General features: G+C 43.5%; 1 protein-coding gene across 1 annotated transcript in view; it reads right to left on the bottom strand.

Annotated features, from left to right (window-relative positions):
- Positions 1-448: 448 nt before the first annotated feature.
- The window catches only part of LOC149461668 (tuftelin-interacting protein 11-like), a 305,597-nt gene continuing 292,812 nt past the window's right edge, over positions 449-13,233 (bottom strand). The window contains exon 6 of the transcript XR_016312790.1: positions 449-4,049. The gene's annotated coding sequence lies outside the window, so the exon portion shown is untranslated. The remainder of the gene's footprint in view (positions 4,050-13,233) is intronic.

Genomic DNA, 13,233 nt, shown 5'->3' with positions numbered 1-13,233 from the left:
AAGGGCAAGTGATACAAAAGGTAAAATCCAAGCGATGTGAGTTGATGGAGTACACTTTTTAGGGGAAGATGGGTGAGGCTTCCCTGAAGAGTTGAGTTTTCAGGGTTCACCTAAAGAAAGACAAGGTAGGAGATAGCCAGACAGATTGGGGTAGGGAGTTCCAGAGGATGGGAGTGGTGAAGACAGTGGTTACCTGTAGGTGCAGAACAGAGAGGACATGATGAGAATTAATAAGAAAATAATGATGATGCTGTGTTAAAGTGCAATACACTTAGACAGGAATGGCATTTTATGCAGGAATGGTCTATGCCTGTGTAAGCCGTGTACCGGGGTGGGCTCCCCAGGATACAGTGAAGTCACGAACGAGGAAAGCAACCCCAACACCAGCTTTTGCCACAACAGAATTTTACTTAGATGTTGCAAATAAACACAACCACAAATGCTGAGAACATACAATAAATATACATACACCCAGCCCAAAGGCTGAGACCCTTGTGCTGCACAGCACGGCGCCTCCTGATGGATGAAGGTGGAAAATGTAGTAATTTACCTACTGGCGGGCACAACTAAGCTGCCACACCTTACCTGTTATTACCCTAAAAGAGCAGGAATCAGTGTATGGGTGTATGGTATGGGCTAGCCTGCGGTGCAGCACAACAGCTTACAATCTTACACAAATCTACAGTATTCCCCCTCCCATAACTGGTCCTGTAGCACGTGCCTGATTATTCCTTCTGAGCAAAACGCCAGTCTGGCTTGAGTTTGTGGGATGTTATCAGCTCTCCAATGTGAAATGTCACTTTAAGTTATGGAGTCCTTCCAATGATCAGTAATAACACTTGTGGCCTGACACAAACAGAGACCCTAACTAACTATAGGCCTGGACTCAGTCTCTAGGTGCCAACACTGAAAAGAGGTGCGTGCACGATCTTACCAACCCGGGTCTGCTTTGTATCCGCTGGTGACTCTGAACAGAACAAATGTCTCTCCAACAAGCATGCGGTATCGCAGTGTATGTTGCTTTGTTCCTCTGCTCTCATCAGCATTCCTGGCAGCAATCTTCCTTTCTCTGAACAGGATCAGGGTCTTGGACACGATCAGCTTCACTTAGCTGCAGCACTGGTTACTGAAGGATGTTCTAACACCTGGATGCCATCAGATTCTCTGCTCACACAGCTCCTGCATTCACCATCCTCCAAAACATGGCTGCTGTCTCTCTCCTTCCTGTTCTCTAAACTCTGTGTGAAAAATCCCACCTCTTCATGAATATAGAAATATCTATGCAGTCTGAGGCTGTGTTGGGAAAACAGTGGCATCTTGTGGCTAAACCGCAGAATGTCGCTCCAGAACATTTAATTTACTCCACACAATAATTTACTGCACACAGTGTTCAAACAATGAGAGCTGTTTCCCCATCTCACACCTGTCCCTTACTTAGCATGAAGCATATTTGCATACAACATCCCCAAAACATGAACCGCCTTCCTTACGTGGATGGTGGGGTGCTTCTGCCTACAGCATCTTGTAATTATTGGAATTTATTGTGGCTGTATGTGACTTTGCCCACTCAATTGAGTCATCAAGGTTTGGAAACACTACAAATCCCATCTGCCACCTTCAGACTATGCAGAGTATACCAGCGGACTATGCAGAGTATACCAGCGATCCATTCTCCCTCTCCCTGCTCTGTAGTTCAGCAGTGCTTCTTCCAGCCAAGTTTTTCCTTCAATATGGACTAAGGCTGGGGAAATAGCCTGTGCATCACCCCTGCAATGCACTGATTGCATGAGCATGTGCTCTACTGATCGCATGTGCAATGCTCTGCAGGCTTCATAGCACAAGAGTAATAAATGCACAAAGATCATGGGATTAATGTTGCTGCATTTATTATGTAGCACTCTCTTAGTTAGGTTGCTAGTATGTTAGGTAAAATATTGTAGTCATTGGAGCAGTGGTTGATATCTTTTGCTGTTCTGGATTTCACAGGCTACAGGTTTGATCGCTCTTCCCTGCCTTCTAGAAAGTTCTGGAACATAGGAGTGGAGAAAGGAAAATGGGCAGTATGAATATTTATCGTTCTGGAGCCAATTCCTGGGAATTGTGCCCAGAAGGTGGCTGAGGAGCACATAAATATAAAATGTGAGGTGTAGAACAGCAGTGTCTTCTTGTCAAAGGGATTTCACCAGTTCAGGTGGGTGGTGACTACACCCTACCTCCAGCTATTCCGCTGTTTCAAGTTGCTGTTCACCTTTGTGTGCTGGCAGTCTCTGAATCAGTAGGGGAGAGCTCTGGTCATCATCATTTTCTGTGCTGCTGTCAGGAGGAGTGTAGTGACTGTGCTTTATCATTAATCCACGGCCCCTTCTGGTGGTAGTGCTACAGCTACTTTTTTGGTCAAAGAATGCACTTAGCCTTTAAAGGTTACATTACAGTGAGGGTCAGGGGATAAGATAAAGGGTTAAGTTGAAGCTGAACTCCAGCTTAATTTTGTTAATTCCCTGATTATTATTATTAAAAAAACAAACAAAAAACCCCCCAAAAAACTCTCTTTCTGCTGGCCAGTGTCATTCAACCCACTTCCTTCTAGTCTAGGCTGTCATGGACACTCCCCCTGGGGAAGCATCATCACACCAGCCTAAGCCCTGCAGACAGCATTCAGTGTCTGCAGCCAAAGCTGAACTAAACCCTTCGATTCAACCGTTTTCAAGACATGCTGTGAATGATCACTGTTGAGTTGCTTGCGCTCAACCCTAAACTGTCAATCAAATGGCAGGCATCATAGCTGATCACATGTGCAGCACCTTGGTAACTGCAGATCAGAGGCCAAGATGGCAGCTTCTTTGGCTGTAGGGGGAGGAGGGTTTTCCACTTTAACACTGCTTTGCCCAGGGCTTCTTTTTTTTTCAAAGAATGGGTGCAGGAACTCCCCCCTTTTGAATTACTGCTTGTCTCCTCCCCCTATCCATCAAGCACTGTCTCCTGGTTCCACCTCCCACCAACTGCCCAGTATCGCTCCTTTTAGCAGAATGCAGTGCCAAGTATAATTTTTTGGTGCTAATTTATATGGGATTTGTTAATGATAACAAGAAAAGTAGTAAAATAGATCTCCCATAGCCAGCAGCAATAGACACCCCCAACAACAATAGACCCCCACAACAATATATTCCCCCAGCAACACTGGACCCCCACAAGAAAATACCACTCCAGCAACAATAGACCCCAGTGGCAACAACGGATCTCCCAGATGCCAGCATCAATACACTCTCCATAAGCCAGCGAAAATAGACCATTCCCTCAACAGTAGATCCATTCCAGCAATAATAGATCACCTACCAGCAACAACAGACTGCCACACAAAATTAGATCTCCCCCCAGTGATCCCCCAGAAGCAAGCATCAAAAGACCTTCCAAGACACCCCAGAACCTCTTGCTATTATATACATTCAGTACTGGAGGTGCCGGAACTGAGTTCCCCCGCATTCCCGCTGAAAAAAAGCCTGGGCTTTACCCCTTTTGCTAGTTCAAGGAGTCTTCATCGTGGCTTTACCACACTGTCTGCCACTGCTGGGGAAGCATGCCTATCAATGAGAGTTCCCACTGCTAATAAAATGTAAGCTTGCTGCCTTTTCCCAATAAACTTAGGGTGTGTTTTGCAGACGATGCATTCCTCTAATGTATGCCGTATTATGTGTGTGAGATCTGCAGGGGGACTGACAAGGGTATGTTCCTGGATTCTCTGCATTGAAAGGGATAATGCGTTTCACCTTCACATTAAAACTCGGTGTGTACGCCAAAGGGTGCAGTGCTGGCATGGAAAGGAACTGCAGAGAATGAGTAAAGCACCACAGTTTAACCTGCCCAGAACTTCTAAACAGAAGCTACATCTATGTGGTTATTGGGTTAACATGGTTTTGTACATATTTTTTTCTTCATATTAGTCAGGAAAAACAAACAAAAGTGAATTAGTTAGGTTAACCCTTGGGTAGCTTTCATATTGAGATGTTGTGTTCTCCTTTTGAGCCAAAAGATGGCGCTCTAGTCTTCTTTTCCTATAATAGAGATGGGAGAAATTGAGTTTATTTTACTGCAGAAAAAAACTGGAGATTTCGACATCCCAAACGCAGATTGTACATGCAGGGTTACACATTGAATTGAGAGATGGCAGTTGTTCCGTCCTCACAATCTAAGGTATTACTAATGTAAGTACACAAATTCTGTCCTCATATTAGCTTCATGACCATGGTATGTTAGTAAAAAAGAGTTATGTGTGATTTAGGCCACGTGTCAGGAATGGACTTGCCAATGGTGGTGGGACTCACCTGCCTTGTGGGCTGCAGTACCAGGGCTAGCCAGCGGGTGCTCTCAGCAACCAGAAGCTCACTCCTGCAGTCAGCCATCACCTGAGGCTGATTGCAGGAGGTGTATTTAAGGAATGGCCAGACCTGCAGTCAGTGCCTTGTTGTAGTGTTTTGCTTGGCCCCGGTATCCTGATCCTGCTTGCTTCTATCCTGATTCTGCACGAACTCTGCCTGTACTGACCTCGGCTAGTCCTGACCACTCTCCCGCCTGCTCCTGGTACCTCGTTTGCCCGTTTGTTACCGACCCGGCCTGCCTGACTACGTTTAGTATTGTATGTATGGTTGTTTGTTGAAGGTTTGGTTTGTTGCACTGTGTTATGTTTTGCACTGCGTTTATGTATTGTTAGGCTTTACTAAATTGTATTGTTATACTATACCTGAAGCCTGCGTTTCCCTGTGTCAGTCCACACACTTCTGGTCATACCCAGATTCCTGACACCACGCTAGGGTACAATGGCAGCCCATTCTATATTACTGGTCTTCTCTAGCACAATGCACATTAATGCGTGTTAATGAGCATGCTTTAACGCACAACACACAGGAGTGATCGAAGTCCAGGAGAAGGAGGACCAGCTAGTCAGGCCCAATTGCATTGCACAGTGCTTTCACTCTGCTATTTTTTCAGGCACTGGGAGCTTACTTTCACAAATGAAGAGCATAGGAATGACTTCCTCAATGTGGTGATGTCTCATGATTTTCTAATTACACTTTTTAATCAGAGTATAGCATCAAGGACTAATCAAGTCAATGAAACTCCTGGGATGTTTTCATATTCTATTTCCATTAATATATTGTAGGCATGTTTACATTTGTTGCAGTTTAGTTACTCAAATGTGTTGTTTATGTTTAAAGGCATAGCACACCATGTTATATGTTAGGTATACTATTGGGCATCTGTTACCAGCTGTCCCTGCTCTCCCCTGAAGCTGGACACTGGCTAATCATGTGACCGGGCTGGAACGTCCAGGGAATAGGTAAGTATAGACATCTTTCCACTACGAGGTAGTTAGTATAAGACTTATAATGGGGATGGGAGCAGGTTTAAGATTAGATCAAGCTTCCACTTTAATGGCCCTGTAATCTATTTTTCAATAAATTGATTTTTTTTCTTCCTCCTTGTACCATCCTCCATGAGCTCCTGAACAGTGAGTCTGGCTATGTTCCCACATACAGTAGGGTAATGGAGAATGAATGTAGCCACCCTCTAGCAGGAAGTTGGATCAGAACAGCTAATAAAAAGTAATTTGGAGATATGGAGGAGGCTGAGAGCAACAGAGGCACATTTTTGAGACAAATCCCAACGCAACAAAAAAATGTTTTCCATTGCAGTTGGGGCTGTGCCCGTACTGCAAGGATTATCTGCTCATTTTTGTCTAGGGAATTAGAGAAGGAAGAAACCTAATCCTTGAATTCTCCTCACACAAGACTGGTCCCTGTGGCTCCTGCCCCCCCCCCCCCCCCCGTGGTCTAGCTGTGGACTGTTCCTGACTTCATCAAGTCCATAGACCTGCTCTGGACGTGAGGATGTCAGGAACAGTCCACTGCTGGATTGTGGGGGAGCACCATTTGCTGCTGGAGTGGAGATTCAGATAAGTATAGAGTATAACCTTTCTGGTTGCCCTTGGACAAAACAATCAGTTAACCCATGCAGCACAGGCATAGCCCCACTGCATAGGAACACCTTTTGCGCCTTGAGTTGGGCTTTAAGAATGCATATTTTTCTTTGAAACCAGACTTTTTTGTCACTTTTAAGAGACCTCGGCCTCCAATGTAGCAAATTACTGATCTATAAGAGCACATTGTACCTCACCGCCTGTCACTCACAGCTCTATAATCAGGATCATTTTGACACACACCTGCCAGTCACTGTAAGACAGAAAACTAATTTTATATAATTAATTGTGTTATGACACTGTAATAGGGACACCCCCCTGTATAAATCCTAAAACTACCATTTATTTTACATTACCATCATCAGGTGAAGGAGATTTCCTTCCCAATACACTAAATCTGGATCCAGGCCACTGACTCTACCTCCCCTGCTGCACTCTCCTATGGAGGTCTCATCTGGACCCACTCACCCAGACCCAATGGTCATAAAGTGGTGGGGTTGGTCTGCTCCTATCACCACAGAGCACCTTCTGAGTCCTCCTCCTTCGAGGCCCACTGCATCCGACTATTCTCCCCAACCCCCCTGAAGATTGCCGTAATCTACCGGCTTCCTGGACCTGTATCCCGCTTCCTTGATGACTTTCCCGCCTGGCTACCCTTCTTTCTTTCCTCCGAGCTACCCACCATCATCCTTGGGGACTCCAACATCCCTGTCAACATCGACAACCCGGCCTCATCCCAACTCCTCCACTTAACCTCCTCCTTTGCACTCGCACAGTGCATACAATCCACCACTCCGACGGAAATATCCTCGATCTTGTCTTCTCCCACCTCTGCGCTCCCCACAACCTCACTAACATCCCCTTCCCTCTCTCTGACCACAACCTGATCACCTTCTCTATCTCCCCGTCCTCTAACGCCTACCCCTCCAAATGTCACACTACTACCAGCCGAAACCTCCGCAACCTGAACCCTGCCCCCCTCCACTCTGCAGCTGATCAACTCCACAACAACATCCTCCCCCTGTCCTGCCCCAACCTGGCTATGACTGCCTATAACAACTCGCTGTCAGCCGCCCTTGACGCACTAGTGCTTTTAACCACATGAAACATCAGACCCCGACCGCTCCAGCCTTGGCAGACTGATCACACCAAAACTCTCAAACGACACAGTCGTGCCCTGGAGCGACTATGGCGCAAAACCAGATCCCAACTAGCCTTCACCCGCTATAAATCTGCCTTCCACACCTACACCTCCTCCCTCCATGCTGCCAAACAAGCCTACTTCCTGACCCTCATCAAGACCCTCTCCTCCAATCCTCGCTGGCTCTTCTCCTTCAACTACCACCTCTATGCCGACGACACACAAATCTATCTCTCACCCCCTCAGTCTCCGCCCGAATCACAAACCTACTAAATGACATATCAGATTGGATGTCGCTCCACTTCCTTAAACTGAACCTTTCCAAAACCGAGCTCCTAGTCTTCCCCCCAGCCTGTGCACCCCCTTCCCCACTGACTTCTCCATCACGTCCAACAATGCCACTATCAGGCCCGCCCCGCAGACCAGAGTACTTGGTGTCATTCTGGACTCCAACCTATCCTTCCAGCCCCAAGTCCAATCACTAACAAACTCATGCAGACTCCACCTCTGCAACATCGCCAAAATCCGCACATTCCTAACCCCAGAAACCACTAAACAGCTCATCCACTCCCTCACAACTCAATTACTGCAACTCCCTCCTCACTGGCCTGCCTTGCCACAGGCTATCCCCACTTCAGTCGATCCTGAATACGGCAGCTAGACTCATCCACCTCACCAACCGCTGCGTTTCCGCCACCCCCCTCTGCCAATCCCTCCACTGGCTTCCGATTGCACAACGGATCAAATTCAAAATCCTATCACTGACGTACAAAGCTGTCCATCATACTGCCCCAAATTACATCATCGACCAAATATCCAACTACCACCCAACACGCACACTACGCTCCTCTCAAGACCTCCTTCTCTCTAGTTCTCTGGTCTCCTCCCATGCCCACCTCCAGGATTTCTCCAGGGCGTCACCCATCCTCTGGAACTCCCTACCCCAATCCATCAGACTATCACCTACTCTCCTCTCATTTAGGCGCACCCTGAAAACCCACCTTTTCCGGGAAGCCTACCCCACCCCCTGCTAATTGCCGACCTCCTCCACTCTTCCTACCACTCCATCCCCCACAGCTATCTCCTCCTGTACCACTATCCCCTCCCTCCTAGATTGTAAGCTCCAAGGAGCAGGGCCCTTGAACCCCTCATGTATTGTATTGTATTGGTATTGTTCTGTCACATGTTCTGTCCCCCTCTGTAATGTACAGTGCTGAGCGAACTATTGGTGCTTTATAAATACTGTATAATAATAATAATAATAATCTGCACAAATTCTCCAATCAATAGGAACACAAGAAAATGGTGTTAAAGACCCACAATAACAGATGAAGGTGAATGCAAATGATATTAGTGCATATTTAATTCTGGAGATAAGGAAGGTTTTGATGTTAAATGATTAAACAGGTCCCCTCTACGTTTAATTTGCTTCCTGCAGATATCTATCATTTACAATCTGCTAATAATAATTCTTTTTATCTTTTGTGGCATACTATGTTAAAGAAAAGCTCAAGCTGAGGTGAAAATTGAAAATCAAGTATAAATTTACATAGTAGGATGTTGTAGGCACATGTTCCTGTGTTTAAAGCACTCCAGCCTCATCTGTGTTTTGCACCACCTGCCTCTGGTGGTTGGTGAAAAACTCTGTTGCTCTTTAACCCCTTCCAGTCCGGACACTTTCACCCCCTTCCTGTCCAGGCCAATTTTCAGCTGTCAGCGCTATCATACTTTGAATGACGATTGCACGGTCATGCAACACTGTACCCATATGAATTTTTTAGCATTTTTTTTAAACAGATAAAACTTTATTTTGGTGGTATTTAGTTACCACTGGGATTTTTATTTTTTTTTCTATATAAATGAAAAAGTTCAAATTTTTTTTTTTAAAAAAGTGTTTTTCTTTTTGCAAATAAATAAATCATAAATCATAAATCTTGGCCAAAATGTATTCAGCTACCTTTTTAGTAAAAAAAACAAAAACAAATTAGTTTATAACAAAAAATTATAATTTTTCAAAATGTATTTTTACATTTTTATTTTTTTTTTATATTATTATTTTTGTTTTTTTTTAACATACCGTCACCCTAGCAGTACACTGTCACCATAGTGACACTGTACTACTTGTGGGGGATGATGAAGATTTTTTTTTCTTTTTTTACACTGATTGCTTTTACACCCATAAAGGCTGTAAAAGCAATCATTTCTCCTTCTCTCTGGCTGCATTCTTGCAGTCATTGAGAAATACTGTGAGAGCTGTGATTGGTCACAGCTTGTCACAAGGTACAAGGCTGTTGTGAATGGCCTTGTACCATGTGACCTCTGTGATCATTCACAGATTTCACACGTAGTGAGCAATGGTGTCAGGAAGTGACATCTTGTTTACTACTATTCATGTGATCACTGATTGGCCAATCAGTGATCACATGAATCGGGACCTCACACAGAGGTCCCGTACAACAATCGGCGTTCCGCTGTGTCCTCTGGACATAGTGGGCATTGGATCGCAATGCTGCGTGCTCCCAGTGAATGCAACAGGCAGTGAATGCAGGGGTCGTTTATAAACGGCGACCCGCTTCAGCACTGCTCCCGTTTATGTACATGGGCCGGACGGGAGTGGTTAATGTTCTCCTTCTCCTTTAAACAAAAGCAAACAAGGGCACACTCTCATTGTGCATTACTGTGGTACACCACATGTTTATTGTGTAAACAAATAGATGTATACTCACAAACCAAAGGAAAAATAAAAAGCAGAATATGTAGTACGCAATGGCAGTCAATACAATGCTGTGCCCTATTTAAGGATAAGCTGACGCGTTTCAGGAGACGAACCGCCTTCTTCAGAGCTAAAGTGTGTGCCTGCTGGTCCCATGCTTATATACCAAAAAGGTCAAACCCCCCCACCCACTCGTTGTGGTTCAATCACAGGAAAGGCCGACTGGAACCGCCTCAAAAAACACAAACAAACAAAAAAATTAATTAAAAAGAAATAAAAATGCATAGATGGATAAGTGAAAGAATGCATAAATAAAGTATATATAATATAAAACAGCCATATAAAAAATGCGATAAAAATGTAATAACATAGAGAATGTATATACGAAATGAAAGAACAATATAGATAACAATGTAAAAACATTTTATGAATGACTATAGTCAAATGTGAAGGAGGAACAAGTAAAGAAGGGAGAGAGAGGCTACAATATGCAGTTAAAGTGAACAACAAAACAAAAAACAACCTTTAAAACACATATTACTCTAAAATGATGAAAAATATATATCTTCCAATATATACAGTGGCACCCCAGCTAAAAATTTGTATTATTGTGCATAAAGAAGCCAAGGAAAGATGGAAAAATCTCCAAAAGGCATCAAATTACAGATTAGACATTCTTATAATATGTCAACAAAAGTTAGATTTTATTTCCATCATTTACACTTTCAAAATAACAGAAAACAAAATATATAAATATATATAAAATATAGAAACATATTGTAGAAATGGGAAGCAAACGGTATGATGATGATTAATACATTTACTATTATTACATCTACATTATACATCATTCCTTGCCATTTTCCATCTGGGACAGATACATCTGGGATAGTGACTGTCTATTAGAGTCATGCAAACCCATCTTGAGGGTACAAGTGAGTACAGTCTATCATCTTTATATATTTTTATACTTGCATTTATATGTTTAGTGATTGATGTGGTCTCATTATACATTATATATACTTTATTTATACATTCATTCACTTACCCATCTATGCATTTTTATTTCTTTTTAATTAATTTTTTTTTGTTTTTTTTGAGGCGGTTCCAGTCGGCCTTTCCTGCGATTGGACCACAACAAGTGTGGGGGGCTTTTTGACCTTTTTGGTATATAAGCATAGGACCAGCAGGCACACACTTTAGCTCTGAAGAAGGGGGTTCATCTCCCGAAACGCGTCAACGTATCCCTAAATAGGGCACAGCATTGTATTGACTGCCATTTCAGACTACATATTCTGCTTTTTAACCGAATGAAAAATGGTGTAGCGCTAATTAAATACTATTAGATGTGCATCAATATATGAAAAATAAATCATTATATGAAAAAGAAATCAATACATAATGACGTGTATACACAAACAAGTGAAATATCACAACTTATAAAGTGACCCCCCCAGCAACATATACTGTATATCGCCAATCCCTACTTGGGAACACAACTAATACATAAACACACAAGTGCAAGTGTACAATATTCATAAACACACAATATGTGATAAATCATAAATGTCCAATCCAAATGAAAGTCCACTAAATCCACTATTTTGTGCACAAACACAAATAGATCACGTGTAAAGTGAATCAGCACAACGTGGGGTGAGTGTAGTGCCAAACAACTCGAGATATTGTATCCTTAAGTAGCCAGAGTACCTCCTCATAGTGACCACAGGAGCCAGCTCGCTTTATGGATTAACCACGTTCGCACAGGAACTACTACGTCACCGAAAAGACCCTCCTGGATACTCCAGCAGACTCAATACTCCTCCTGAGCTCTCTCCAATCACCTGGTACTCTTATGTAGCCATTCACACCAAACGATCATAGCAAAGACAAAAGAGATCCTCAAAGGTGTGAATCAGTATTTTATTCAAGAAAAAACATGATAAAATTGCCCACTCCTATGGTATAAGTATACATCCAGCTTTTCCCCATACTATGGGTGCACTTGCATGGTTCCTGGTGTCCCAATATGGCGCCCACGTCGGAAATGATGTCACCGCGTACCGACGCGTTGCGTCACGATAACCACGTGACTTCGTATCCCCTGAAGATACAGTTTTTTAACATTATACGGCGACTCTTTAACAATTCTATCAATATTGGATGGTATGTGTTGTAATGATTATACAATATGTTCATGTAACTGTATATATATGGATTCTCATTTTTGCTTGTTGCATTGTATAGTCCTATTTTGCCATCCTCTCCTTCAATCTACTTCTGATGAAAGAAATATGATTTTCTGAAATGCGTCGGGTACTCTACTGAATAATCCTTTCCTGCTGATCTCCATCATTTGGAGGAGGGCGATTCACATTTATATCAAGCTTGTACTCATAGATTATATATTCAGTCGTCCTACATGTTTTTTTTTTATCATTATCTGTCTATGTGATGTGAATTTTATGAATCTGTAATAAAATGGTTTTGTACTTCTAGTGATTAGTTGAGTTGTCTCTAAAGTCCCATCTGGAGAAAACGTTTTTCTGTATCACCCTGGGATGTTGGCAACATTTCAGTGGCTGCTGTGGTGGCTTTATGAATAATCTAGCTGATTCTACAACCACAGTGAAAGAACATGGCATGCAGGATGAATATGTATGGGACTCCAGCCAATCCTTGGGGAGTTGTGCCTAGTAGGTGGTGAGAGCCCAAGAAGCTTTTAGGAAGATACCGAGGTCCCAGCTAGGGTGCCTATTGAAAAGTTTAATTAAGAACATGGCATGCAGGATGAATATGTATGGGACTCCAGCCAATCCTTGGGGAGTTGTGCCTAGTAGGTGGTGAGAGCCCATACATAGTCTGAGGCCAGAGCAGCAGGGTGCAGTATTTCTGGGTCCAGTCTTGCAGGAGGAGACCCCTGTGCAGAGGCTCTCCTCCTGGTGCAGGACCTTAGAAGAAGATTTTAGGAAGATACCGAGGTCCCAGCTAGGGTGCCTATTGAAAAGTTTAATTATGGGGATCAAGTCCGGTCCAGAGAGAGTTGGGAGGAAGTTGGTGGGAGAGAGTCCATCTGTCCTATGGTCGTGTGAGTCTGTATCTCCCTCACTAGGAAGAGCTTGGATATCGGCAGGAGGCAACTAATGATCCCGTGAGTAACTGACCCCCAGTGCTGAAGAGTAGTGACTGTGTGTAGCTTTTAATTGTGAAAAGGTCCAAGTCACTGTCAGCATAGAGATCCTGTGGCACATTCCTTGTTTTGTGCAGTGCAGCCAGAAGTGAAACAGTCCGAAAGTTGTTCAGTTCTACAGTTTATCAGGGTATTCCATGCTCCCTCTCCTTCTCCAAGTTCATTGTTCTTAATAAAAATCCCAAAAGAAACCTCTAGCATGTTCTTTGGAGCCAGTG

The sequence above is a fragment of the Staurois parvus genome, unplaced genomic scaffold (assembly GCF_062004578.1).
Source record: "Staurois parvus isolate SC_StPar_1 unplaced genomic scaffold, SC_StPar_1.0 ptg000195l, whole genome shotgun sequence".
NCBI lineage: Eukaryota > Metazoa > Chordata > Amphibia > Anura > Ranidae > Staurois > Staurois parvus.
Note: the sequence above shows the minus strand (reverse complement) of the source record. Positions and strands in the feature narration are given on the sequence as shown.